Source organism: Canis lupus, chromosome 2 (assembly GCF_011100685.1).
Source record: "Canis lupus familiaris isolate Mischka breed German Shepherd chromosome 2, alternate assembly UU_Cfam_GSD_1.0, whole genome shotgun sequence".
In the NCBI taxonomy this organism is placed as follows: Eukaryota; Metazoa; Chordata; class Mammalia; order Carnivora; family Canidae; genus Canis; species Canis lupus.
Window position 1 is genome coordinate 52,143,047 of NC_049223.1, and position 27,388 is coordinate 52,170,434.

The 27,388-nt window shown below is 37.3% G+C and overlaps 2 long non-coding RNA genes across 5 annotated transcripts in view; one reads left to right on the plus strand and one right to left on the minus strand.

Moving 5' to 3' along the window:
* The window catches only part of LOC111092486, a 491,589-nt gene that overhangs the window by 231,039 nt on the left and 233,162 nt on the right, over positions 1-27,388 (plus strand). The window lies entirely within an intron of this gene.
* LOC119870271 lies at positions 6,990-27,318 on the minus strand. Its single transcript, XR_005355621.1, has 3 exons — positions 27,155-27,318; positions 7,476-7,560; positions 6,990-7,057 (listed from the first exon to the last, which is right to left on the minus strand). It is a non-coding gene; the product is annotated as an uncharacterized LOC119870271 (long non-coding RNA).

Genomic DNA, 27,388 nt, shown 5'->3' on the forward strand with positions numbered 1-27,388 from the left:
CACAATTCCCAATGCTGCTGCATTCTCTGCAAAAGTTCTGTGAGGTAGAATTAATGGGTAGGTAGAACTAATCTGTATTTGGGGCCCCTGTAGATTCTAATCTATCATGCAAGCCAAAGAGATCAATAACAGTTTCTCTCATTTATTTACTTAAACAGAGTCTCCATGCCTGTACAAGGTCTGATCTTTCACATGCCCATTCATTTCTAGGTAGGGAAGTAGTCACCTGTTTTTGCTCATGTAGAACTGTCTTGTCCCTCTCTGGGACTTAGTTTCTTTTTTTTTTTTTAATAAATTTATTTTTATTGGTGTTCAATTTACCAACATACAAAATAACACCCAGTGCCCGTCACCCATTCACCCCCACCCCCCGCCCTCCTCCCCCTCCACCACCCCTAGTTCGTTTCCCAGAGTTAGGAGTCTTTATGTTCTGTCTCCCTTTCTGATATTTCCTACACATTTCTTCTCTGTTCCCTTATATTCCCTTTCACTATTAGTTATATTCCCCAAATGAATGAGAACATATAATGTTTGTCCTTCTCCGACTGACTTACTTCACTCAGCATAATACCCTCCAGTTCCATCCACGTTGAAGCAAATGGTGGGTATTTGTCATTTCTAATGGCTGAGTAATATTCCATTGTATACATAAACCACATCTTCTTTATCCATTCATCTTTCGATGGACACCGAGGCTCCTTCCACAGTTTGGCTATTGTGGCCATTGCAGCTATAAACATCAGGGTGCAGGTGTCCCGGCATTTCATTGCATCTGTATCTTTGGGGTAAATCCCCAACAGTGTAATTGCTGGGTCGTAGGGCAGGTCTATTTTTAACTGTTTGAGGAACCTCCACACAGTTTTCCAGAGTGGCTGCACCAGTTCACATTCCCACCAACAGTGTAAGAGGGTTCCCTTTTCTCTGCATCCTCTCCAACATTTGTGGTTTCCTGCCTTGTTAATTTTCCCCATTCTCACTGGTATGAGGTGGTATCTCGTGGTTTTGATTTGTATTTCCCTGATGGCAAGTGATGCAGAGCATTTTCTCATGTGCATGTTGGCCATGTCTATGTCTTCCTCTGTGGAGATTTCTCTTCATGTCTTTTGCCCATTTCATGATTGGATGGTTTGTTTCTTTGCTGTTGAGTTTAATAAGTTCTTTATAGATCTTGGAAACTAGCCCTTTATCTGATAGGTCATTTGCAAATATCTTCTCCCATTCTGTAGGTTGTCTTTTAGTTTTGTTGGCTGTATCCTTTGCTGTGCAAAAGCTTCTTATCTTGATGAAGTCCCAATAGTTCATTTTTGCTTTTGTTTCTTTTGCCTTCGTGGATGTATCTTGCAAGAAGTTACTGGGGCTGAGTTCAAAAAGGGTGTTGCCTGTGTTCTCCTCTAGGATTTTGACGGAATCTTGTCTCACATTTAGATCTTTCATCCATTTTGAGTTTATCTTTGTGTATGGTGAAAGAGAGTGGTCTAGTTTCATTCTTCTGCATGTGGATGTCCAATTTTCCCAGTACCATTTATTGAAGAGACTGTCTTTCTTCCAATGGATAGTCTTTCCTCCTTTATCGAATATTAGTTGACCATAGAGTTCAGGGTCCACTTCTGGGTTCTCTATTCTGTTCCATTGATCTATGTGTCTGTTTTTGTGCCAGTACCACACTGTCTTGATGACCACAGATTTGTAGTACAACTTGAAATCTGGCATTGTGATGCCCCCAGATATGGTTTTCTTTTTTAAAATTCCCCTGGCTATTCGGGGTCTTTTCTGATTCCACACAAATCTTAAAATAATTTGTTCTAACTCTCTGAAGAAAGTCCATGGTATTTTGATAGGGATTGCATTAAACATGTAAATTGCCCTGGGTAACATTGACATTTTCACAATATTAATTCTGCCAATCCATGAGCATGGAATATTTTTCCATCTCTTTGTGTCTTCCTTAATTTATTTTAGAAGTGTTCTATAATTTTTAGGGTATAGATCCTTTACCTCTTTGGTGAGGTTTATTCCTCGGTATCTTATGCTTTTGGGTGCAATTGTAAATGGGATTGACTCCTTAATTTCTCTTTTTTCAGTCTCATTGTTAGTGTATAGAAATGCCACTGATTTCTGGGCATTGATTTTGTATCCTGCCATGCTACCAAATTGCTGTATGAGTTCTAGCAATCTTGGGGTGGAGACTTTTGGGTTTTCTATGTAGAGTATCATGTCATCGGCGAAGAGGGAGAGTTTGACTTCTTCTTTGCCAATGGGACTTAGTTTCTCAATCCTTGCTTTGTGCCCATGGTTCTCTTGTCTCTTTAATAAAATACATATTAATTTTAGTGCATTCTTTTTTTTCAAGGTTTTATGGTAGGAACAGCAGTCTATCACTATCTTCTGCATCCTAACACTGAGAGGAACTCTGTCGTAAAGGAATTAAAAGTAACCAGACAGTCATGAAGGATCTTACTAAGGAATATATAAAGAACTGTCAAAAAGCAATTTAAGAAAGCAAACAGCTCAATTAAAAAAAAATAAGCAAAAGATATTCACAGGAACTTTACCAAAAAGCTACAGAGATGACAGATAAACACATGAAAAGATGTTCACTATTGTTAGTCATTAGGGAAATGCAAATTAAGTCCACACCAAGATACCTCTACATGTTTATTACATTGGCTAAAATTAAAAAGTCTGATCGTAGCAAATGCTGATAGGGATGAGGAAGAGCTGAGTTTTTCATGTACTCCTAGTGAGAATGTAAAATGCTCTAGCCAATTAGGATAACAGATTGACAGTTTCTTAAAAAGTTAAATATACACCTACCATATGGTATACATGATCCATCCATTTCACAAATAGATATTTACCTAAGAGAAGAGAACACATATGTCCACGTAAAGACTCATACACAAGTGTTCATAGCAGCTTTATTTGTAATAGCCAAAAGTGGAAACAATTACATATTCAACAACAGGTGATTGGGTAAACAAATGTAGAGTGTCTGTACTCTGGAAAGCTCCACAGCATTAAAACAAAGGAACTATTGATCATATAACAGCATTAATGGGGATCCCTGGGTGGCGCAGCAGTTTGGCGCCTGCCTTTGGCCCAGGGCACGATCCTGGAGACCCGGGATCGAATCCCACGTCGGGCTCCCGGTGCATGGAGCCTGCTTCTCCCTCTGCCTGTGTCTCTGCCTCTCTCTCTCTCTGTGACTATCATAAATAAATTAAAAAAAAATAAAAAAAAAACAGCATTAATGAATCTCAAAATAATAATGCTGAGTAAAAGAATCCAGACCAAAAAAAAAGACTATAGCTGTATGTTTTCTTTTTTTTTTTTTGTATGTTTTCTTATAAGTAAAATTCTAGAAAACAGACTATCTTTGGTGACAAGAAAGCAATCAGTTGTTTCCCCAGAACTAGGAAAGCAGGGAGAAGTAACAGGGATTGATGATAAAGAGCACAGCCACACTTTGGGCATGTATATATTCATTGTCTTGACTGGTGTGTGATAATGTCAAAACTTACCAAGCCGTACACTTTAAATATTTGCAATGCATCAGTTATACCTTAAGGACGCTGCAAATATTCTTTTTCAAAAAAAGGAAGTTTGGGCTTATTCTTGGCCCCGTTTTTGGGATATGGGTCCACACTACATGCATAACTCTATAAGAGACTTGTTATTTCAGAAGCATTAATGATTGAGAATGATAGTGTGAGTATATATATGATAAAATTACTTTATGCCACCTCATGATACAGGATCAGTGGAAAAGAGAAAGTGTGATCCAGGTGGCAAAGCTAACTTTTATCAAAGGAGGGTAGTAGCTCTTTTATGTTCTGGTATTCCTGAAGAAATGAAAAGATTTCATTCCCTGCCCTGACCCCCCGACCCCCGCCTGCCACTGCAAGGGTGTATTTAACAATCTAGCAAACAGTGTGGATTTAGACTGTGATTCCCTCTCTCACATCTCATTTCCCCACATAGGAGGTAGGACATAATAACTGAAGTTGGAGAACCTGATAGAAGACTGATAAAGAGGGATCCCTGGGTGGCGCAGCGGTTTGGCGCCTGCCTTTGGCCCAGGGCACGATCCTGGAGACCCGGGATCGAATCCCACGTCGGGCTCCCGGTGCATGGAGCCTGCTTCTCCCTCTGCCTGTGTCTCTGCCTCTCTCTCTCTCACTGTGTGCCTATCATAAATAAATAAAAAATTTAAAAAAAAATTAAAAAAAAAAAAGACTGATAAAGAGAGCTTTTGGGGTATCCTCTAAATGTTGCTTCACATTCACTTGTTGCCTATCACATGTACTTGGTATTTTTTTATGTACCTATAACATACATGTGACAGAAACACATTAAAGACAAGTTTTTGCCTTTCTAATTAGCTCAAAGCTAAATGAATAAATAATTGAAATGAGACTCAAGAGTTCTTAGAGCACAGTCCAGTTAGAAGGAGAGATGAGGTAAGGCCTTTGTACCCAACAAACTATGCCAGATTAGCAAATTTGTGGGCAGACTTAAATTACTGTAGGATAAGAAATGTGTGCTTTATTTCTTAACCATTTCTCATTTCTAGTTGACTGTCTCCCTGATTTTCTTAAGAAATTTCGTCTAGTAAATAATAAACTTACTTACACAGAAATAGTAAAATTAAATTAATTAAAATTAAATTATCATATTTAATAGAAATATTTTGGAAGATTGTCAAAGCCTCAAGTTTAGAGGCAAGTTTAGCTGTTTTTTCATTCAGCCACTCAATTAACAAATATGGTCTATACTTCTAATAAGTAACATTTTTATATAACCAGTCTTTTACTGATGGATATTTAAGTTGTTTCAATTTTTATTATTACAAACAAATTGCAAAAGGCATGTGTATGTGTCTGTGTATAATCTTTGCTTGTCTGTGCACCTTTTTCTATTAAACATATTCCTAAAAGTGGAATTGCCGGGCCAGTGACATAAATATTTTAAATTTGCACAGATATTGCCAAGGTATTTTCTGCATTGAGTGGACTTAGCTGTGGATTTTATCTTTGACCTTGGCTGGAGTATTTCCACAGAAACATAGTCTGAAGCCAGATTATAGGAACGCAGGGAAGGGAAGAAGAGGAGACAGCCAGTGGAAACAACTCTTCAGAAGTTTGGTCATAACACTAGGTATAAGGCCCCTTCCCTCTCTCCTGATGGAAGACAACTTTACTGGACAGTCTCAGCTTCTGAGTTCCCATAGGGATCATCTGAGGACTTTGTTGTGATATTGTGACTGAATTATAGCTCAGTTTCTTCTTCCACCCAAACCATATCCCTTCATCCCCCCAGAGGCGTTGCTAGGGAGATCAAGTTACTGCACATTCATTTCCATCCCCGTCTTTTTCTTAGGCTTCACACATCTGCCAATCAAGTATTCTATACCAAGTAAATTTTGCCTTTCAAAAATAAAGTATAAATCAATTCTTGGTTTTTACCAAGAGAATTCTTTGCCTATACGAACTCAAAAAGAATTTCTTCAAATGAAGGGAAATGATCACATATGGAAACACAGATTTTTCAAGGAGAAAGAGCACCAGAAAGGATACACAGGTGGGTGGACATAAAAGTAAGCCCCCCCCCCCCAAAAAAAAGACAACAAAGTCACAGTGCATGGGGATTATATGTAGAAATAAAACATATGACAATAACAAAAGGCAGAGTGAGTGGTAACCATAACATTTGTGAGATCATAAAATATTCAAGGTAAGCTATAATTAATTGTGGGTGTGTATATTAGCTTCCAATGTAACCATTCATTTAAAAATGGTACAAAAGATATAGTTAAAAATCCAGTTGAAGAAATACAGTGAAGTATAATATTTGCTTAATTCAAAAGAAGGCAGAGAACAACAAAAGATTGAAGAACAGATTATACAGAAAACAAATATCAAATGTAGAGCTAATCTCAACTGTCAGTAGTTACATTTGCTGTAAATGGGTTAAACATCCCAGTTAAATGAGGTTATCAGAATGGACTAGACAAGACACATGCATGCATGCTCTTTCTGGATTGGCCTCAAAGTAGTGAGGCACTTTGTATGGTTTTATTTTATTTACTTACTTTTTAAAAGATTTTATTTATTTACTCATGAGAGACACACAGAGAGAGAGGCAGAGACACAGGAAGAAGCAGGCTCCCTGTGGAGTCCCAATGTGGGACTCCATCCCGGATCTCTGGGATCGCACCCTGAGCCGAAAGCAGATGCTCAACCACTGAGCCACCCAGGGGTGGGTTTGTAGGGTTTTAAAACTGTCTTTACAATGGAATTAGCTGCATGAATCTTGCCTATAAAATGTTCACACACACAGGCACGTGTATGCCATTAGGAGAGCTATACTTCAAAGATAAAGTATAGGAGTATTAAAAGTAGAAGAATAGGAAATGATATGTCATGCAGGTCTCTTGAGGGATCCTGTGACTATTCTTTATTTCCAGAGGTGGGATTTCCTCACTGGGCTTCAGGAAGGGGAAAAAAAAAAAAAAAAAAAACAACCAAAAAAAACAAATTCAAAGAGAGAACAAAAGAAAAGTTGGGAGAAGGACATAGAAAATAGAAGAGAAGGGGAAGAATGGAGAAGAGGAAGAAGGGAGAGAGGGAGTGTCTGGAAATCTAAAAGGGGAAAATAGTAGAAGAAAGGAAGGAATAGGGAAGTAGGGCAAATCGGATGGAAAAAATTGCTATCATAAAGTTTGCAAGTAATTTCTCTTTGGGCCTCGAATTTCTGGCAAATGCAGCTCACAATTCTTATGGTCTCTTCTAGTATGAACCACTCTCTAACCTTTTCCTTCTCATTTGTCTATACATTGCATTTTTAAATGCCCCCCCCCCTTTTTTTTAGTATCAGGAAACAAGCCTTTGCTGGGTTAGGGAATAGAGCAAAATGCTTTCAGTGTGCAAGTGCCACTAATTATTTCAATTACCTGCATTCTCCTTAGCCACTCCCTGGGAATGCTAAGTGCTCCATTCCATACCACATAACCAACACTCTGTCCTCTGAGGAGGTGATTTAGTAGGTGACTTCTCCACTAGAGGGATTTTGAAAGAAATTTTATGAGAAGATTTTATATTTGAAATGATGATGAGGCTATGAACATTGGCAGCACAAAGCTGCAGAAATATTTAGCAAGACTGGAAGTAGCTCACCCAAGGACAGGGGAGTCTCAAAGAGGCCTTAGGTGAGATTTTTTTTTTTTTTTTTTAATAAGTAACATTTCTATGGAAGGAGAGAAATTGTTTCACATTGTTATTCCTCAAGTGGCCTCAAAACAGAGAAGGCACTTGGACTTCCTAAAGTTTTAGGACTTTAAAACTATCCTTCCAATGGAATTACCTGCATAAGTTTTGCCTGTAAAATATTCAGCACTAGCGGTCTCTGAAACAAACTGCAGTATGACCCAGTCATAGTAAGAAAATAATAAATAAAATCTTTATAAAAAAGATTACCTGATTCAAACACAGCGATGAGTATAAATAATTCATCTGTATGTCTGGTTACAACATGAAGATGACATAAAAATATCTCATTTATCTGTTGACAGAGTCACAGATACATACCACTGTTAATATTTTTCCCATCCAAGTGAACCCCAAGTTAAGAATGTTCTGAGTGAGGGGTCATGAAATTTGGAACTTCCTGACTTTTAGCAAAAGCAATTAATAGACTAGATAGAATAAAAGAGACTTATGTGATTGTTTTCTTTATGGCATAAGAATTTCCCATGATAAGAAGTAGGTAAAAAATCTGAAGCTCAATATTCAAGGTTAGTATAAACTATTAATAAGACTAGCATTCATAATATATTTTAGGCCTCTGTTGCCTTCTATCATTCTTTATCTTGTTTCTTGAGAGAAGGCAGACCTTTCCCTTCCAAAGTTGTGATCTTAATAGCAGCCAAAATCTTGATATGGAACATACTTTGCGATTTGTGGGTATCCAGAATATGACAATAAAAATGACATATATCCTAGTAAAGCTTGGCTATGTAGTTCTATGTTAAAAAAAATCTTTCCCTTGCTTGTCCTGGAAGATCTCTTCTATATTTGGGTTCCTATCTACACCAGTGGGGAGTTGGATGTTACAATCCTTGGAATGTGAGGTCCTCTCTGCTGAGAATAAACAATCAAATCTCAGGAGATGGATGTATGTATGGCCCTGGGGTTTATAGGTGATCTGGGCCTCTGTAAAAAAAAAAAAAAAAAAAAAAAAAAAATCTGAGCGATTGGAAACCTCAGACAAAATGCTGAGCCTAGGTGAGACCTATACTGACATACTGTTCCCTTTCCTGCTTGATTAAATTGTTACTAAGGAAACACCTTTGGATTGTGAAATTGGCCTTTTCTATCCACCATTCGTATGTAAAAATTAACAAGTGGGAAAGGAGGGAGCCATGAAGTACTTTGAGAACATGTGACTAGTAAGAGAGTTGCACAAAGCAGGGATAAGCCCTTTAAGGGGGAAAAAAAAAAAAGCTTTTCAGAGGGAAGAAACTTAGAAGAGGATGTAATAAAGTAACCAAACAAGTCTTGTCAAGTTTTAAAAAGTACAATTTAGAAAATGAATGGTTAGAAATTCAGTGGGGCATGTTCATCACAAAATGCTATATAATGTTTGAAACTGTATCCTTTTGGAGCCAGGCAGGAGGCTGTCATTACTGGCCTACCAGAACTCTCTTAGCTATATTAATTCTCTTAAAAATAATCTGTTTTCTACTTTTGCTTTTCTTTTCCTGTTGAAACTGAAAAGATAGTAAATGGAAAATGAGCAGATGAAATTAATTTTCTCTATCTGGGAGAAAAGTTATTAGATGTTATGCAGTTCTAGCCATAATAAATAGCATATGTGATATGAGGAATTTTATATGATTGCTGGTATACTTTGTCATCTTCCAAGAGGAAGCTGGCTCTTGAAATACAAAATATGTACTTTTAATAAGGCACTTGGGAAATTCTGCTGGAAGTATTTGTTGAGTTGACTGGGGTGACGCTTATGTAGTTGATTCATATACAGGGCAGTCTTGCCAAGGAAACCGCATTTTACTACCCCACGGAAGTCTTCATGAGCCTGTGCACTCTTTGCCATCCCAGTTCATCCTGAAGGAGGCCCATATGTAGACAGCAGCAGCCCCCTGATCTCCCAGATTGCAAGCTCAGCACAGCAGGTACACAGGGTTCTGGAAGCAGCATGATCACCTACAAGACAGCACCAGCCAATACCTATGCAAGCTGACATGGACAGCTCTTTCTGCTCATTGACCCCAGAAAGGCAGGAGGAGTAAGGGGTATCACCGGGACATGGCTTTTCTAACACATCAGCACCTCTCTCCCCCAGAAGATGCCCAAACCACCCACCCTTGCTTGACACTATGTGTTCCTGCACATGACACCTGTCTCCCAGGGGGCTTTTCCTCAGATGTCTTGTTTTTTATACAGAAGCTGAAAAGTTGTCTGTAATAGAGAAAAGAGAAGCAGCTTTGCCAGTCCTGGCACATCCTTTACTTCTGGTGAGCCCACCACCTAGATCTGGAAATCCCACCCCAGGAGCTCTTCCTAGCTAGTATTATTTTGATCCTGTGCACAGCTGGCTGTGCGCCAGCTCTGAGTTATTGACATCTGGGTCAGATACTGTGCCTTGATCAAGGGAACCTCGGATTGGAATTTGCTGTCCTGATCTGCTGCCTGAGATTTGTGAGTGGAGAGGACATGCCCAGCATGTGTGCACAGAGTCCCTCATGAGTCATCCTGTATTGTGCTGGTTGAGCCTCGTCTTGCCAAGCACCATTTAGAGCTTTTGTTGGTGGGTCGTGTTGCTTTCAATTGAAGCACATGATGTACTAAAGGATCACATATCCAAGCAACATAGCCTCTCTTCACTGAGGCAACCAAACCTCTTACCTTTCAATCACTCTCCCGCTGGTGAATAACAAGCCTTTCCTCCGGGCCGTGTCCTCAGGGCAGGGAGCTTCGCTGCTCCGGGCTTTGCCGCCGAGGCCATGGAGGGAATGAAGAGAATCCGGGTGGCATTGTTGCCGACCTTGGCATAGGCCCTGGGCGTAATGTGATAATCCCAGCCTGCCAGCCCAGGGGAGGAGGCCGCAGGCATACCTTACTCAGGAATCAACTTCTGACCTCTTGGCTTTTCTACACCCCCCACCCCCGTCCCCAAAACAATTTTGGTTAAAATGCTAGTTGCTCTGTTATAAATTATCCTTTAGTTAAGGGGTTTGGCTTCTGGGTGAGTTACTGCGGTTTGAAAAGAAAAAGAAAGGAAAAAAAAATTGGAACATCTTGGTTTAGCCAAGACCCAGCGTTCCTAACCTTCCTAACCGAGGAGAAGTGAAAGCAGGCTAGAGAAGGCAACATGCAGGGGCCTGGGGAAAAGTTTTCCTCACATGCTGGTTGAAACTGTAGGCTCAGAACTTGCAGATAGTGTAATTTTTTAGAAGTATCCTTTTCTGCACCTGAGTTTCTCAGGGGAGCAGGCTGAGAAGAATATGCCTTTTATGCCTTTCGACGATAGTTATTTAGGACTTTTTTCACATTCTCCACATGTGTCAGAGGGATTCCTGAGAGTGCTGGAGCTGCTTTTCTGACATGGACCTGACAGTGGTGCAGCAGGCCTGGGAGCAGAGCCGCCTAGGCAGAGGTTTCAGAGGCCCACAGGCATCGTGTCGTGTCCACCAGCAACACGGGAGAAAACCATTGCAGCCCGCAGCGTGCTAGGGGAGGGCGGTTAACTTGCACCATCGCTTGGTTCTGCAGAGAAAATGGACTACTTTTGTTTGTAATTTAAGGGCATTGCTGTGTGCGGTCACTGGCTGCTGAGTAGAAAAACAAACATGGAAATAAATGCCCAGTGTTGTTTAATGTTTTACTTTTGTCTCCATCATTCCATCTCTCTTTTCAGAAGAATAAGTCTCTTTTCAATAAAAATACTTTGGGGGCGCTTGGGTTGCTCAATGGGTTGCGTGTGTGACTCTTGATCTCAACTCAGGTCTTGATCTCAGAGTTGTGATTTGGAGCTCTGAGTTGGGCCCTGTCCTGGGTGTGGAACCTACTTTAAAAAGTAATCAATTAATTAATTAATTAAAATGTAAATGCTCAATCTTTCTTTTTTTTTAAAGATTTATTTATTTATTTATTTATTTATGATAGACTGAGAGAGAGAGAGAGGCAGAGACACAGGAGGAAGGAGAAGCAGGCTCCATGCCAGGAGCCCGACGTGGGACTCGATCCCAGGACTCCAGGATCGCGCCCTGGGCCAAAGGCAGGCGCCAAACCGCTGAGCCACCCAGGGATCCCCTAAATGCTCAATCTTTCAAAAGTTTTTTCCTGCCCGTTTCTCTCCTTTCAGGGGCCTCTGGTTGTGCTACCATAGGGAAGAAATGGGCCTCTGGCCTCCGGCTTGCCCTGGCATGTAGCGGCTCCTAGCAGCCATCTGCTAGGCACTGCCCCTTGGCTCCCTGAGGCTCCTATCCTTACTGGCTCCATATTTGCAGCTGGTAAGTGTGTGGCTGCTTTTGGCATAGGATGTCCCCTGCCTTCTTGTGGATATGACCTTCCCTTAGCTCTCCCTGACTGCACAGCATCACTCCTACATCTGCAGCAGCCTTCTCTGCTTTTTCAGGGTTAACTAGCCTTGTTCTGGTGACAGGCCTGGCCCAGTCTCTGCCAATTTAGCATGTGTGCGACCCCTGGGGGAGTTGAGATCAACATGAGAACAATGCTCAAGCCTTTGTGATGCCCTCTCTTGTGAGGTCCGGTCCATGTGGGTGCCTGGCAGCCTGAGAGGCACCACCTAGACCTCTCGGGTCCCTCTCAGGTCTCCCACCCTTGGGAATAGAGCCCACGAAGGAGCAGTCAGGAAACGTGTCCACTTGCTACTCTTTCCCACCTTGGTTTCCCTTTATTTTCCTCAGGAAAGAGATGAAGGAATAGGATTTTCTTGGACCCCCTTCTTCCTCTTTATCCTTGTTAAACCTTAAACTTGGGTACTGGGATAGCATCTTCATAATTCCACAGAAGTCAATTAGCTGGGCCCTCTAGGTTTGCTTTTGATATGCTAAAGAGTAGACTAAGGAATTTAGCAAAGCCTCTCTTTGCACAAAGGCTGGTTTTAAAGCCTAAAATCTCCACACAAAATGAACTTCCTGTCACATATTTCTCAAAAGTTGATCTCCATGATGAGAAAGTGTTGTAGAATATGCATTAAAAGAGCAAGTAAAAATCATCCGTTTAATATTTGCTGAAGTATTTTCAATATTTAAACCTCATGTGGCCAGGACTGCCACACTGCACATCTCCTAGGGGATGAGATCAGTGTTCCTGGCACGGTGCTGGGTGTCACTGCCTTCGGTTCTTACTTTCAATGCATGTGTCCATCGTCCATCGGTAGTGAAGCTTTATGTAAAAGGAGAGGATGCCGGGAGGTAGAAAAATCTTTGTAGAATGAGGTGTCAGTCAAATTCCTAGCCAGGTTGTTTAATCATGTTTGCTCTTGTAATGGGATAATAATCAGGAAAGATTCTCATTCAAGTCAATGAACACCAAGAAATTCTAGGTGAAATATATTTTGACTCTCTGTTCTTTGACTTTCTTCAGCAAGAATGCTTCTACTTTGGCACCAAAACCATGGATGTTTTGTGTTTAACCTTTCAACTTTGCCCATGCTTCAGAAGCTCCTGTTGCTTCCGTGTTTCTACTCTGCTTGGGTAAACAGTCTGTGCTCTAGGCTTCCTTTGGTTGTTTTCTGTGACAGTTTAAAATGAATATAAAAATAAATGACATGCTGAATTGCACCCTATGAGACAGTGAATTATGTCAGTTAAAGGTGTGATTTTTAAAAAGGAAAAAAAATTATCCACACACAAAATTATTTTTTCTCATTAAAAATAAAAAGATAATATCCCAAAAGCTTCTCTGAAACTTGATTTCCTTGCTGAACCATACACCAGAGAAAAACCCTCAAATTAACTAGCCTTTATCCGATGTATTCCTTTTAATGCTGTCAGATACATTTTATGAATGTAATGACATTTTCAAGAATTCCTCTTTCAATAAACATTCACTTTAATACACTTTAAGTACTCTTTATTAAATACTATAAAAATAATTTTTTAATGTCTGTGTGCTATTATATGTGGATTACAGTATAGATATTTTCAACTTAATGAATATTGTGGATTGCTTTCCAACAAAACCCTCCAATAATTTACATTTCCAAAAGCAGTGTAGTAGAATTTTTCCTGAATCCTTGCCAGAAATAGCTATCCTAAGTCTTTATTTTTTATAATCTGATGGCTCTAAATTATCTCACTGTTGCCCTAACAGAGTTGAATGCTTTTGGTGTTTTGCTTTCAACCGACTCTTTGTTATCCCAACAGCTATTGGGTTGTTTGCCTTGCTTTTGTTAGTTTATAAGACCTGTTTGTATACTAATGGTATTAGGCGTTTACCTATCACATATGTTGTAAATATTTGTTCCAATGTGGTCCCTTTTTCAAGCATGATTTTAAATTTTGAATATTTATTGATTTTTTTTTTAATTTTGAATATTTAAATAAATCTTTCTTTTTAGTGGTCTGGGTTCCCAGAATTGGTAAAACAGTATCTCCTGACTCTAGAACTGTACATAAAGAATTTTGAATGGTTTTTATGGTTTTAAGTTTTTACACTTAAGTCTTTAATCCATCTGGAATTTATTTTTGTATTTGGTGTGACTTGAGGTCCAACTTAGTTTTTTCTGGATAACCAGTTCAAGCTCCATTTATGAAATTAATGACCTCTTCCGACTGAATGAAATATCACTTTAGTCCTGAATTAAACTTTATTTTATATTAGGTTTTATTTCTCTCCACTCACTTGTCTATTCCTGCACTGCTATTATTTTTGATAGGCAGGTCCTCCTTTCACTAGCCTCAGTGACCAAAGAGAAGTATAGGGAAGAACATCCAGCAGATTGCTCAATTAGTTCATGAGAGGCAAGATGAAGGGGTAATGGAGAGGTAACACGGTAAAGAGACAAAGGGGAGAGAGAAGGCAAAGAAAAAAAAAAGACTGCAGGATAAAAGCTGTCCATGAAAAAAAAAATACATGTAAGATAAAATCCCGATACTGCTGCTTTTTCTTCCTCCCACTCCATAGAGAAGGATGTTGTGAATATTAGCAGTGAGACACATTACCACTGTCATGATCACTTCCAAATGAGCATCATTGTGTTACTGCCAACTGCTGTGCTTGGGAAGGCCCATAAGAAAGTGGTGAGATTTCTTCCCTATGACGAGCTTTCAAGTGAGTTTGAATTGTGAATTCAAAGAGGAACATAGTTGATAAAAATGGCCCTCTGGAAGGAGAATCTTCTTTTCTACAAAATGATCAACCATACTGAATTATTAGCAGCAGAGCTGGACATTGTTTTCAAAGGTTGAATATCATGACAGATCCAACTCATTATTGCACATTTGTATTGCATTCTTTATTTAAATAGCTAAGTGCACAAAGAGAAAATTGTTTCAGTTTGAAAAAGCGTAGATTTTCCCCTTGAGTGAAAGGATTCTTTCTGCCTCAGGAGTTTTTATTTACACCAGCTCTCCCAAGGGTCTCTCCATCTGCTCATTCTTTCTCCTGGCCTCAGTTAGTGTTCTGTGTTAAGAGTACAGATTTACATAATGGGCTATTCCTTACTGGAAAGGATGTATTTTAACCCATTTTGGGAAGCATATAGTAAAAAAACAAACTCATACTGTAGATATTTGGAAGCCTTATTGTTTATTTCTTTACTTTTATATTCTTTCTTGTTTTCTACTTCAGGTGCTTTTTTAGTCTGTATGATTTTTTTGCCTTATTTAGTTAACTTATGTTATAATTTTTATAAAACTATTATAGACAGAATCTTTTCACTCTTGTCAATGAGAAGAATGTATCATTAGAACCCTTCACCTAATGTATAGTATTTGTGTTGAAGGAATGGTGTGGGAAAAATTAAGAAAGTCATTTTATTAAGCAATTTGCAGTGATTTTGTTTGTGAACCTAATTGGGGAAATTGGGAGTTATTTGTAGAAATAAGATGATACAGAAAAATCCAAACGTCTGCTTTCTCTTCTTCTCCTCTGCATTACCTATCAATATAGTGTATTTATATTCCTCCTGTGAGGGTGGTTTATGTATAATTCTCCTAGAATAAAAGTAAACATTACATATTATACTTCTTTATAGTAATATTTTTGAATATTTTAATTAGAATCATCAGAAAGAGGGATCCCTGGGTGGCTCAGCAGTTTGGCACCTGCCTTTGGCCCAGGGCATGATCCTGGAGTCCCAGGATCGAGTCCCGCTTCGGGCTCCCGGCTTGGAGCCTGCTTCTCCCTCTGTGTCACTGCCTCTCTCTCTCTCTCTCTTTGTGTGTGTCTCATAAATTAATAAATAAATCTTAAAAAAAAATCATCAGAAAGATTTGCATGAACTAGAGCTCGGAATTGTTAATTTGAAAAAATACATTAAAATGGTATATGGGATGAAGGTTTCAAATTATATTCATTTTTTATTTTTTTATTTTATTTCAAAAAATACTCTATGTATTCATGAGAGACACAGAAAGAGAGAGAGAGAGAGAAAGAGGCAGAGACACAGGCAGAGGGAGAAGCAAGCTTCCTGCAAGGAGCCCAATGCGGGAGCCTGATGGGGACTCAATCTCAGATCCTGGGATCACGCCCTGAGCCGAAGGCAGACGCTCGACCACTGAGCCACCCAGTCGTCCCATATACATTTTGTTTTTAAGTAATGCCGCTACGCCTGAAACTACATCAAAAGATACATTCCAAGACCCCTTGCCCAGCTCTTCTGTGGGATTTTTAGACAAAGACCTCTTAATTGGCTGTCAGTGAGTAACACCTCACATTCTTTTCCATCCATATGATATGGGAGAAATAAGAGAGACTTAAACAACACAATATAATATTGTTGAAAATTGTCTTATAGACACAAGCTTTGATTTCACATCTGGAGACCTGATAGTAGGGAAAAGATTCCCCTCCCCTTCCTCTCACCATTTTTCTAAAGCTGGCCTCAATTCAAGATAAAAAGAAAGTTCTAAAATTTAAGATTATTTTAGTATCAAAGGGAGACAGTGAAAACTGCGTTTTCACCAAAATTGTAGGCTTATGTCTTCTTTTTAAATTAAGCTTAAAAAAAGCCAGCCCCAACATTTTAGCATAGAAGCTCACAAAGGATAGGGCCAATGTTTAGTCAGGGGCATTCATAATACAGTGTTAATCTGATCTTGTTAATATTTTAATAGAAAAAGTATTATTGTAAATTAAAAGAAGAAAATGTATTTCTAAAAATCTTAAAACCAAAAAATCAAAATTAAAAGCAACCTTTAGAATTTAATTCAAAAATTTTGAAATGAATAAGACATAGTGAAAAAAAGGACTACATAGTAGGAACATATTTCTGAAATTAGTATCCAATATTTTTTCTCCAAATATTTCCCACTTCTTTCCTTTTATTTCAGATAGCTGGCCAGGGCATATTGTTTTCTAGACACTTTTTGGATTGAAAATTCTGAATGTCCAATATTTAAGGTAAACAGGTGGTGGTGGTGTGGATTTGAAGAGAGTGCACCAGAATGGTCCCCATGTCTTAAAGATTCTTTGGAAGTAGTGGAGAAGACCCAGTCTTAAAGCCAAAGGGACAGAAAATAGGGTTGCCTAAAATACTTCAGGGATCAGAGTGAATGTTCAAGAAGATAATAGATCAGTACATGCCTGTGTAGCCAGAAGGCCTTGAGAATCGGAAGAATGTTGCATACTCTACTATACCTTCATACTTGGTCAGCCCCCTAGAACTTAGACCCAATGCCGAAGATGAAAAGGAGAGAGAGCACAGCATGCTGATGAAAATTAGCTCTGTCATCTGACATGAAGGTTCAGAGTAGAAATTCAGTTGATTTAAAGACAATGAAATTATCTCACTAGGAGTGTGAATTGAGATTCAAAGCCACTATATTGAAAACAATAGAGAGGGAGAGAGGCGGAGTATCTGTCTCATCAGTGGGCTTTTCCCCCTTTTTACCTTTAGCTGCAGCCAGTAAAGGAAAGTTCATCTTTATCTGGCAAGAGTTTAATTTTCTTTGATGGCTGTTTGGTTGTGTGTGTGTGTGTGTGTGTGTGTGTGTGTGAGAGAGAGAGAGAGAGAGAGAGAGAGCGCGCCCCTGTGCAAGTGTGGGGAGGGGCAGAGGGAAAGAGAGAATCTCAGACTCCACACCCAGTGCAGAACCTGATGTGGGTCTTGATCTTGTGACCCTGAAGTCAGGACCTGAGCCGAAATCAAGTGTTAGATGCTTAACTGACTGAGCCACCCATGGCTTTTTAAAGCATGGCTCATATCAGTGGAATGGCAGGTATTAAATGGAGCTCCTAAGGGCTGTCTCCATGTTCTGCTGTGAGATAGTCTGCAAGTGGGAAGCCTACCATCCGTACAGTGTCAACATTTTTCCTTCTCTTTCACTTTAGTCTCTTTTCTTATGTATTTAGAGGTGTCTTGTGTTTTATTGATCAGAAAATAGAAAATAGTATAATTTTAGTATGTATCTTTGCTATGATATAGGCTATGTAGTACTTTAAAATGTTGGCTTTAGTTTACTTCTCCAGTTTTCTTTGCATCCTTTCACTGTTTTTTTCTCATTGCCTTTAAAGCTCTACTGTCATTAAATTTTTTTCTTTTGGATTTCTTTTTTACTTTATGTGATGTTATTAACTTCAGTGGTAATCCTTTTCTCCTTTCTGGTTATGTGTTTTGAATATATTCTCAGTTTTTATCCTTTATCTTATATTTTGTTTTGCTGCCTTATATTGTTTTTCCTTCCCAAATGTTTTATCATGCTGGTGTGATTTTTCTTGGTGTTAAGATTTAATCCTCTTACTCCTCTATCTTTTCTATATTCTGTTGCTTTGTTTTATTTTCTTTATCTTGAGGGGAGTGTGATTAATTTTTTTCAATAGCAAATGAGAAGCCAAGTTCAAAGCATGGTAGCATTGAACAGAGAACACTGGAAAGTTGAATGGAGAGTGTAATCATCTGGCCTAGTGCATGCTTGCTGATACTCATGTGACATTTTGTCAAATTATAGTTATTATTGACTTGGCTAATGATTTACGATATTTTAAATTAACCAATTGTCTGTCTAGACACAAACTGGAGAAACCCTCAAACTGATTTTTGAGAAATGTCTTAGCCCTGTTCATGGATTGACCTTTGACTCACTTCCATTCTGCAACAGGGAGTGCCATATACTTGTTGGACTTTCCAATTCAAAGAAAAGACTAGCAGTGCTAGGCTGAGAATGAAAATATACATCTTTGTTATAGCTTCTTCCAAGAGCAATTTGAAAGTTTATGCCAAAATTTGAAATCTGCACAGAGCAATTCCCCATTGAAGAATGAAGAATATATTCTATGGAAATACAGAAGTACTCAAGGAAACCCTGTAAGGCATGTATATAATTTGAAAACAATCTAAATGCTCACTTAATAGGACATTTTATTTTATTTAAATATATGCTACATATATGTTAAAGAATAAGTTGGTCCTCCAGGCCCAGCAGTATTAAAGATTGAATTTCTGAAGGTATGTGCTCTTACAAACATAAAACATTTAGGGGGTGCCTCAGTGGCTCTGTTGGTTAAGTGTATGACTCTTGATTTCAACTTAGGTCAGGATCTCAGGGTCATAGGACAGTCAGGCCCCATGTCAGGCTTTGTGCTGGGTATGGAGCTTGCTCAGGGTTCCCGCTCTCCCTCTCCTGCTCCTTCCCCCCACCCATCCTTAAGAAAAAAAAAAAAAAAGAAAGAAAAGATTAAATATACATATATTCATGAAAAAATATGTAGGAGCCAAAAATATAGGGGAAAAAAGCCAAAATGGTAAGTATATGTGTTGACATGGTTGCATTGGGAGGATTTCAGTATACAGTGTACAACCAAATAATTGGTAATAACAATTTAAAAAACTTAGAAACAGGAATTTCACCCTTGAAACCTATTTCTATAGAAGTTACCTAAGAGATCAGTAGGTAATGCAGATTTAGTAATGATTTCTGGGGAATAATGAGTATAAAAGGTTAGAGTTATAAATGTTGATTGTCATTATATATACACCTTTTAAATATTGCTTTAAAAAGTTAGATAAGGATTTTGGGAAAATAATGAAAGTGGCCTAATTTTTAATCCTTTTGAACCTCTCTACAAATGCAGACAAATAATTAGGATGTCACTTTGGAATAAAAGGACCACTATCTACAATAAAACTAACAGACAAGATATTCTTAAAATTGCATGTTTAGGACAAAGCATGGCATTGTTTAACTGAGGGGTAGGCAAATAGAAGCAAAAAATCAGGAGTATTTAAAGATAATCAACAACAACAAAAAAAGATAATCAACAGGTACACAATAGAAGATATTGTAGACCAATTCAAAAACAGCAGCTAAAAATAGAAAAATTTTAAACATTTTTATAAATAATATTTTTAATATAAAAATGCTAACACATTTATAAAACATTTTTATAAAACACAAAACAGATAAAACCATTTTTATATATAACAACTTGAGGATGAGTGCAAGGGATATGGTAAGGTCTAAGAAGTCCAGAGCAGTGCTATTCACTCTCAAAACAAAACACAAACCTATGAGAAACTGACAGGAATACATTTAAATTAGTCAGAACAGTGTCAGTAGGAGCAGAAAGAAGTTTACATAGAAGTGGAGGAGGGGCACAGAGGCAAGAGATTGTCAGAAAGTAAGAGGCTATAGCTTTTAACACTTCATTAAAACTACAAAGCAGAGTTGTAGAAAAAATGGTTCTAGGAAAGCTCTTACAACCTGTCCATCTCTCCTATAAATTAAGGAAAACTAAATTGGATTCCATAACAAGTAATTACAAGGGAAAAAGGAAAGCAAGAATAAGAGGCATAACAATATTCCCACAGAAAATTGAAGCCAAGAAGACATGCCCATAAAACAAAAAATATAACCTTATGACATAACTTTTCAAAGTGAGCTAAAAGTTAGTTATAGATGATTTGAAACATCATAAATGAAACTAAAATAGGAATTAATGATTGAAGAAAAAAATCACTTCAGAAATACAGTGTAGAATCAACAAGAGAATAAATGTATACCACCAATAACACCTGGAAGTAAATAGTAAGCAAAAAGGAAAAAAATATAGCACTAGAAAAGAGTTAAAAAAAAAAAAGCGCAAAATGAAGATAGGCGAAGAAGGTCCAATATGCCTGTAATTAGGGATCCTTGAATGAGAAAACTAAGCCAATGGAAAAGAATAGTAACAACTGTAACTCAAGAAAATGTTTTTAAAATTAAAAACAAGACAAAACTATACATTGAAAGAACTCACCTTATATATGTTGAGATTTGGCATAGAATTGTGTCACTTAAAATATGTACAGAACTGCAAAGTCACATTAACATAAAACTACTGGTCTTTAAAGAAAGAGAAAAATAAATTGAGCCCTAAGAAAAAAGACCAAGACATTTCTCAAAAAAAAAAAAAAAAAAAAAAATCTGATGACATCAAACTTCTTGATAGTAATGCTTTATGCTAAAAGATAATAGTCTTTGGCTCACATTTTCTTTTATTGAGTAAAGACTTTATAACTAGCTAAAATGACTTTCTAATAGAACATTTGCTGGCAAAGTTATGAACATGCAGTAATTCAGAGAATATTTTTTTCTGAAGAATTTACCAAAGAATGAGCCTTCAGGAAATGATAAAGAACCAAAGACAATTAACATAAGTACTGGTAATAAATATTGAATGTATATTTGCACATAAAACTAAAACCAAATGGTAGTTATATGAGAAAACTTTAGTGTGTAATGGCTATACACTACAAAGATGGAGATATACCATAACTATCAAAATATTAAGGGAGAATAAGAAAAGCATGAAAAGTTTAAAAAGCTCACTAATTATTTCATAATTTATTATTGGGAGTACACTGATGTTGTTTCAAAGATGTTCAAGGAGATGCAGAGAATAGAAAACTAGATTATTGTCTTATAATATTCAATTTTCAAATAGAAAATAACCAAAATAGGGAAGGTGCCAAGTGTTTTATGTAACATAAAACAGTATGGCAGAATTGGAGCCAAAATACAGATCTATAAAAAAAGGGGGGAGGGTTAATTGACCTCGTAACATTTTTTCTGATTGATGAATAAAGCAACATCTAAAACTACATTATATATAAGATATCCCTAAAAGAAAGAGATTTAGAATAGCCGAAAATAAAATAATTGTCAAGGATGTATCAAGTAAATAAATCAGTGGTCAAAATATTGATATTTGACCAGGTGGAATTTAAACTGAAAAATAATGATAAGATGTTTTTACTTACTCCATATACAAAAATAAATTCAAAATGGATGAAAGACCTAAATGTGAGATGGAATCCATCAAAATCCTAGAGAACACAGGCAACAACCTCTTTGACATTGGCTATAGCATCTTCTTACTAGACACTTTGCCAGAGTCAAGGGAAACAAAAGGAAAAATAAACTATTGAGACTTCATCAAGATAAAAAGCTTCTGCACAGGGAAAAAAATAATCAACTAAAAGGCAACCTTTGAAATGGGAGAAGATATTCTCAAATGACATATCTGATAAAGAGCTAGTATCCAAAATATATAAAGAACTTCTCAAACTCAACACCCCCCAAAACATAATTCAATTAAAAACTATGTAGAAGACAAATAGACATTTTTCCAAAGAAGACACACAGATGGCCAACAAACACATGGAAAGATGCTCAAAATCATTCATCATTAGGGACATACAAATCAAAACTACAATGAGCTAGCACCTCATGCCTGTCAGAATGGCTAAAATGAACAAGACAGGAAACAACAAATGTTGGTGAGGATGTGGAGAAAGAAGAACCCTCTTACACTGATGGTGGGAATGCAAACTGGGGCAGCCACTCTGGAAAACAGTATGGAGGTTCTTCAAATAGTTAAAAATAGAAGTACCCTATGATCCACCAATGGCAGGATACTAGGTATTTACCCAAAGGATACAAAAAAAAAAAATACTAATATCAAGGGATGCATGCACTCTGATGTGTATAGGAGCATTATCAGCAATAGCCAGTTTGGAAAGAGCCCAGATGTCCAACAACTGATGAATGGATAAAGAAGATGTGATATACATACAATGGAATATTATTCAGCCACCAAAAGCATGAAATCTTGCCACTTGCAATGATGAGATGGAGCTAGAGCATATTATGCTAAGTGAAATAAGTTCATCAGAGAAAGACAAATACCATATCATTTCACTCATGTGAAATTTAACATCAGGGGAAAAAACAGAGAGGCAAACCAGAAAACAGATTATCAGCTATAGGGAACAAACAGTTACTGGAGGGGAAGTGAGAGGGGGATGGGTTAAATGAGTGATAGGTAGTAAGAAGAGTGCTGTGATGAGCACTGGACGTTGTATGTAAGAGATGAATCTCTAAGTTCTGCACCTGAAACTAATATTGCAATGTTTGTTAACAAACTGGAATTTAAATAGAAACTTGAAAAAAATTTGTCTAACTATACCATAAAAAAGAACAAAAAAGGTAAATAATGAGACATAAAGATATTTTATACAACTAAAGACTAAAATTCACAATGAAAATAAATTATGTATATTTGCACAAGACAGAAGCATCTCTTATAGGAGATTGAGTGGGAAATAGACAAAAGTTAAATAATATATCAGAAAATCTTAATATACATTTAAAATCCAAAAGAGATGAATTCGATGAAAAATTAAAGATGCTGTAGAACAAGACCAGCAAATATTTTCTGTGAGGCGCCAGGTAGTAAATATTTTAGAATTTGTATACCATACTGTCCCATTGCAAGTACTCAACTCTGAAGTAGTACAAAAACAGCCAGAGATACATAAATGAATAGGTATAGCTATTTTTCAGTAAAACTTTATTCCCACAAGTTTGCTACAGTCTGGCCCTACTGCCCTTTTGCTAACTAACTCCTGATCTAGGAAACCTTAGATTTCTGTGTGTATGTATGTATGTATGTATCTAGATATATATACATATATATATCTTTCTGTGTAATTAAATAGATCATATATAGCTATATAGTCAAATCTATACATAACAAGTACATTTTTTCTAGTGTATGAGGAGCAATCCAAAAATTGACACTAATGTAGGCCATAGAAAAATCCATAAATTGCAAGAGTTAGATATAGTACAGGAACATTTTTTTTCCTTTATATAATTACACTAAAATTAATCACACACACACACACACACACACACACACACACACCAAGAATACAAAACAAAACAAAAAACCCAAACCCACAAAACATTCTAACACTTGGAAACTTCTGCCATTAAATCCTATATCGATAGGACTAAAAACTGGAAGATACAGAATTTAAAAATATAATCTAAAAAGTTAAAAATTAAAACCCAAATAAACCAAAATAAGCAGAAGACTTCAGTTAAAAGCATAAATTACCACTTTAGCAAACAAAAATACTATAAAACCAAAAGGTGTGTTTTTGAACAAAATTGATGTCCTTAGCTAACTTGATCAAGAAAAAAGGGGATAAAGTATATATGTACACAATTAGAAAGTACAAAAAATAAGCCTGAAAAGAGAAAATTTTTAAATATTTTAAGAGACTACACAACTTTATGGAAATATTTTGAATGCCTCAACTAAGTGGATAAATTTTTAGAATAAACGAAAACTACCAAAAAAAAATTACACAAATTAACCTAAAAATATGGAGACATTGGCTAAGTCCATCCCCACAGAAACCACTTCCAGTGGTTTTGTGCGAGAATTCAACTAAGACTTTTATGATGACATGACTGTAATACTACTTAATTATTTGAAAGAGTTTTTACTCAAAGAAGAACAAATTAAAGTTTATTTTTATGAAGTAGATGCCATATTTTAAAAACTAATACAAGAAAATACCAGAGAAGAAACAATAGACTAATCTTACTCATGAATATTGATGCAGAGGTCTCAATTAAATGTATATTAGTATACTAATATTTGTCATTATGTTACCAGATCCTTTTCATTATGTTGCCTTAGTGGAGTGCACACGTCTTACTACTTGAATTACTACAATAATCTTCTCTCTGATCTTCCTGACTCCTGCTTGTTTCTTCTTATCAAGGTGTTCTAGATTCCATTGGTGCATTAAAATCGAAATAGGAGCAGGTAGGGTTATGCAAAGATGGTTTAATGTCAGAAAAAAAACATTAAAACCTATCATACTAAGAGAGCTACATTGCAAGATCGTACAATTATTTCCATAGGTGCAGAAGCCCAGAGAAAAATCCAGCTGCTGATGTTCATGACAGTCAATAAAATGGGACTGATGGATCCTTCCTATTAAGAATAAAGTACATCTAATAACATAATCCTACCTTATGATCTGAGAATTCCACTCTAAGGAGCATAGGTCCAAAAATGTCTATGATAGCATTGTTGATAATAGCAAAAAGCTGGAAATAAGCTAAATAGTCATCAGGCTGTTATAAGAGTAGTTGGTATGAATTAACTAGCACTAAGAGACTGGCTCTATACTAATCTAACATCTACCTATGTGACTTCAGCAGAGCTATTCTGTTTCCTCAGGCTTTTGGTGTTCCTTTCTATAAAATGGAGATAACGGTACATACCCGGCAGTGTGGCAGTCAGAGAGTTAACATACATGTGAAGCCCTTTGCACACACAGCGTGAACTGCGGCAGGCACTCAGATGATGATTATCTCAGAAGTGTGCTAATGCTGCCAACCTTACTTAGCCAGGCCATATATAGCAGGGGAACCAGTAGAGCCTTAGTAATAAGACAGAAGTTACCAGTTCCTTTTCATTTTGTTGCTTCCATTGAGTTCATGGCTCTTACTACTTGCATTAACTGCAGTGACCTTCTTTCTGTGAGATCTTCCAGACTGTAGTCAGGTTCCTCTTATGCAGGGGCTTTTAAACCATAGGCCGCATGCCATTAGAGTGCTGTGGACTCAGTTTGGTAGGCCAAGGCCAGAATTTTAAACGATGAACCAGAATAGAAAATATTAGTGCCTCCCAGGCTGTACAGCTGGGTTTTGTGAAGCTCTTTTGTAATTTGGTTTCTGTGTTTGAGTGTGCTAGGTTGGTAGGGAAGAGCATTTGTCATGGGTGGCCGAGTTTGGTAGGTCTCTGTGGATGACCCATTCTCTGCAGGTCAGCTGGAGGGATTGGTTGGGATGCCACGTATTCATACAGAGCTGGCCGTAGCTTTCATGAAAATGTTTAAGTTCTGTACTTCTTGAGATCTTAAGCGATCTCCCAAGCTCCGTCTCCTCTCCGGGATCGGCACCTAGTGATCTTTTTGGAGCTCACTGGACAAGTTACACTGTTGGTATTCACGTCTCTGCACCAGCAGTCCCTCCCGCTGGTTGCCCCTTTCCTTGTCAGGTGACTAATGTCTCCTCTTCAGGGTTGAAAATTTAGCTTATGCCACTTCTTTAGGGAGCATTTCCTGATTCTCTGTCTCCACAAGCGCCGTATCATTAACTTGACAGTGGTACTTGTTACAGAGTATAAAAGTTTTAGTTTATTAGTCTGTCTTGTCCACTAGAACATAAATTTCTTGAAAGCAGGGACTGTGTTCTATTCACCTAAGAGTCCTCAACTAATAGCAGAGAGACTGGCATCTTCCAGGTCCTCAATATGTTTGTTGATTGACTGATTGGTTGTGCTTACTTGGGTGGCAAACCCAGTATACATGATGGAAATACTGGGAATACCTTTGTTTTGTTTTTTAAGTTCAAAACTGGGCCTTGAATTGATATCTAGTGTATTATTTTTTATTGTAAGGCAAAGGCAAAAAAAAAAAAAAGGATCATTTGGAGTCACTGATAGAAAAGCAGATAAATGTGCTTACCCTTTGATATATTATGGTCCTTTGTCTATTAACTTTAACTAGAGTACTATAATTATGAAGCCAGGGCTTTAGTGCCTTTGATATATATATATATATATATATGATATATATAATATGCTATATATGAAAGACAGTTTCCTCATATCTGAAAGCAGCTAGTTAAACAAAGTTTATCTGCAGAGCCGCTTTTGTGGCAACTCTCCCAGTAAACACATCCCTTGCATTATAGGGTGATAAGTCTTTTGAGCCAAAAGATATGTCAACCCATTAGTTATCAAAGAAGTGACACATGGGTAGTGAAAATTCCTTTAGATAGATTGCATGTGGATCTGATATAAATAAAATATATTGTTATTCTTCAAAGATGGATTTTCTGGGTTTTAGGCCATTTTTATTTTACATTTTCCCTCTCATTTCCTGTCTTTTGATCATTTCTTTATGGCTAACAGCTTTGTAAGAGCAGGACTATGAGGAGAATAGGGAAAAATCAAAACGCAATGCTAAGTTCCTGATATTTGTGGAAATGCTAGTTAAGTTCTATTTGCCACTCACTATGAGTCAGGAGCTATAGTACGGGATGTGATGTGTGGTATGCATGACCCCATTAAATCCTGACACCAAGCCTACAAGCCTTAGCTGAGGAAATGAAAGTTTGGCAAGGCAGTCACAGTTACATAATTAGAGTTGGTTTCTTTTTCTTTATATTTTAAAGTGGCAAAAATAAGATCAGAGAGAAGATAGAAATGAGGTGTTAAACTGAGAATTTGAGTTTGTCTTTGTATTTGCTTGCTTCAATACAAACCTACTTCCTGTCCATGGATTATAGCAAGTATTCTGGACAATGGAAAGACATACTATACTACATAGAGTTTTTGCTTATTTCGTTCATTTTGCTGTACCATTGAGAAATTAATAACAATCAAGAAATGTATTTTATACATTCTCTCATTCATTCATTTATTCATTCATTCATATTTTAGACTCCAGAGGTATAGCAAAGGCAGGAAACTTTAGAATCCATGAATTAAGGATCTAGACATATAAATAAAAGTTACAGCATTGTAACCAGGGGTATAATTGATATGAATATGCAACAATAAAAGAAAAATAAAATGGCTATTTAAGTACTTACTTCTTCCTGGAAGAATCAGGGAACATTCTGAAGAGGTACTCAACTCACAGTGCTGAAGAATGTGTTGGAGATTGCCAGCTGATTCATTGCGAGTTGATTCATTAAAAGCATGTTAACAAATATGGAGTGTGTGGTAGCAGTGCCCTGAAAAAGTGCCTCAAAGAGGAAACATCTAGAAAGCTGTTAAAAGCATAAACCAAGTGATCAGAGAACATGAAGATTTCCTGTCCTGTA